The sequence below is a fragment of the Chrysochloris asiatica genome, unplaced genomic scaffold, assembly GCF_000296735.1.
Source record: "Chrysochloris asiatica unplaced genomic scaffold, ChrAsi1.0 scaffold00027, whole genome shotgun sequence".
Taxonomy (NCBI): Eukaryota; Metazoa; Chordata; class Mammalia; order Afrosoricida; family Chrysochloridae; genus Chrysochloris; species Chrysochloris asiatica.
In genome coordinates this window covers 6407979-6411041 of record NW_006408545.1, presented here as the reverse complement: position 1 = coordinate 6411041, position 3063 = coordinate 6407979, and positions in this window count along the sequence as shown.

The window sequence follows — 3063 nt, the reverse complement described above, 5'->3', positions numbered from 1 at the left end:
GACGCAGAAAGCCTCATCTTTCTCCATTGGAGCAGATGGCAGGCTTGAACCGCTGGCTGTGTGGTTCACTGTCCAGAGCCCTATGTGGTAGTGGTTTTGTGCGGTTGTGGTTGTGTGCATTGGAGTCGGTTCTGACTCATAGTGACCCTGTATAGGGTTTCTGAGGTAAATCTTTATGAGATTAGAAAGCCTCATCTTTCTCCTGCAGAACCATTGGTAGTTTCCAACTGCTGACCTTGAGGCTAGCAGCTCAACTCTTAACCACTATGCTACCAGCACTCCTCCAGAGCCCTATATAGGCCATAAACTCTGGGTGGAAATTACTTAAAAGTTGAAAATTGAGAAGAATGGCTGACCAGGTTTTGGTGAATGAATAGAAGACCTTATGTCTCAAGATTGAGTCAGAAAGACCTGGGTTCATGTATTAATTGTTGTCACAATTTAGTGGCATCACCTTGGTTCTATTTAACCTCTAAGACTCAAAAGTCGGTATTGCTATGAGTTGGTACTGAATTGATGGCACCTAACAACAACAAGGAGCCTCAAAATGTATTTCATCACTAATAATGTAAAATGCTTAGCACGGGTGTTTGCCACATGGAATTAGCTCCTGTTATTACACTACAGATCATACATTTCCAAAGTAACTATTTGAAAAGGTATAAGTGTTGAAGAAATCACTCATACTTTAAAATTGGTAGTGTTTCCACAGGTAACATTTAAGAAAAATCAAATCACAAGTGACTATCCCCAAAGAATGACTTATTTCCCACTTCCATTATAATTTCCATACCATGTTGATTTCTTTTTAAAACCATATACTGGAATGCAAAAATGATTATATACTTGAACAATATGAGGTTTATTTATACACAGAATTTGGGGGCGTGGGGGGGGAGTGCTGTGTGACACTAAGCATCTCAGCATAAGCATCTTGTCCTTCCAGTAAACTGGTAAAATGTGATTTCTCTTGGTTCTCAAGTATTTTTTAATTGTGTTTAGCGTAGTGGTTATGAATCAGGTTGCGAACCGCAAGGTCATCAGTTCGAAACTACCAGCTGTTCTGCGGGAGAAAAGATGAGGCTTTCTGCTCCTGTAAAGATTTACAGCCTCAGAAATGCTATACAGGGTCGCTATGAGTCGGAACGAACTCCACGGCACACAACAACAACAAAAAGTGCAATACTATAAACCTTGAATAACACCATGGGACTCATATGAAATGCCACTTATGATGTTTGAAGTGCTCCCAGAAAGCAGAGAAAAGTCATGACATATACCAAAAAATAGCTGACGTGCTTGATGCGTGCCGTAGATTGAGGTCTGCAGCTTTGGATGCCCACCATTTCAAGATGAATGAATCCAGCTTAAGGGCCATTTAAAAAAAGAAAAGGACATTTATTAAGTCATCACTGCAGCTAACTTTCCACTTTTTGTGAAATACCTTTTTATTTTGTATTGAAAATGCAGCTTTTATGTGGGTACAGTATGTGATATATATACAAATAATAGACTATCAGTAGTTAAATTTCTGGGGAGTCAGAAATTATGTTTAAAATTGACTATACGGTGAGTCCACACCCCACCCCCCAACACCTACCTGTTCAAGGGTCAGCTGTATATGTGTGTATACATGATGTGTGTGTGTGGTGCTTCCGATAGTTCATGGAAAAAATGGAATTCAATGACAATGAATTTTTTCCATGAATTTTTCCAAAAAAAAGAGTTTCCATGACACCCGTTCACTGCTTTTACTATCAAATCTTAATCCGAAAGGGAAGGGAGTACTGAAATGCATTATAATGCTTTGTTTAGTTTTACGTTTAAAGTCTTTATGAAGACTCATATATTCATAAATATATTAAATATAAAGCCCTGTACTGGGGGCACTAAAACAAATGAAACATGGCTTTCATTACTAAGTAGAGCTCATGGTTAGTGAGCTTACTAGCTCTCGTAGCGACAAATTTAATTTGATTGTTACGGTACCAGTGGTGATGTTCAGCAACTGCCTTTTACCATTCTGTCTCCCCACTCCACCTTCTCACTTTAAGAGTATTCCAGCCCAGCAAAGGCAAGGAGAAACCAGTCCAATCAGAATAGGAGGAACTTTCCTACATTGCCCAAGAAAAAAATGTACTGGCTGACTAGACATTTCTTTGGCCTGTTCACGGGACCCAAACCAAAACCAGACCTACTCTCCTGGGGTTAATTCTGACTCACAGAGACCCTATAAGACAGAGTAGAGCTGCTCCATTGGGTTTTCTAGGCTGTAATCTTTATGCTGTAGGCTAGGCATTGGGCTGTTAACTGCAAGGTTGAAGGTTCAAAACCACCTGCCAATCTTGCAGGAGAAAGATGAGGCTAGCTGCTCCTGTAAAGATCTACAGTCTCCGAAGCCATATGTAGGGTTGCTGTGAGTTGGAATTGACTCAACAGCAGGGGACTAATCTTTACAGAAGCAGACTGCCACATCTTTCTCCCATGGAATGACTAGTGGGTTCCAACCACTGACTTTTCAGTTAGTTACCTTCACCTTCACCACTGCACAACCAGGGCTCCTCATTCATGGGGCAGACCCTTCCAATTAATCATCATCCAAAGCCTGAATTGTAAGCCCTTTAACAATGCCAATAAGGAGCAAGAAACTACAGCCTTAGTTTGCTCTCTGGCACTGCAGGGCAAAGTAATCAGCATCAGTCAATAGTCTTTTGGCTTGAGCAAATTTAGCTAAGCAGAGTTAAACATAAAATCCTTGATTTGAGCTTAAAAAACCACCTTCATGCAGTCATTAATATACAACAAATAATATAGAATTAAGATTTGCATTCTTTTCCATTCCCTTTCAAAATTAACTGTATGTGTTGTTAAGTGCTGTTGAGTCAGTTCCAACTTATAGTGACCCCATGTACAACAGAACAAAATATTGCCTGGTCCTGTGCCATCCTTACAATTGTTAACGTTTGAACCCATTGCTGCTGCCACTATGCCAATTCATCTCCTTGGAGGTCTTCCTCCTTTTCATCAGCCCTCTACTCTACCAAGCATAATGTCCTTCTCTGT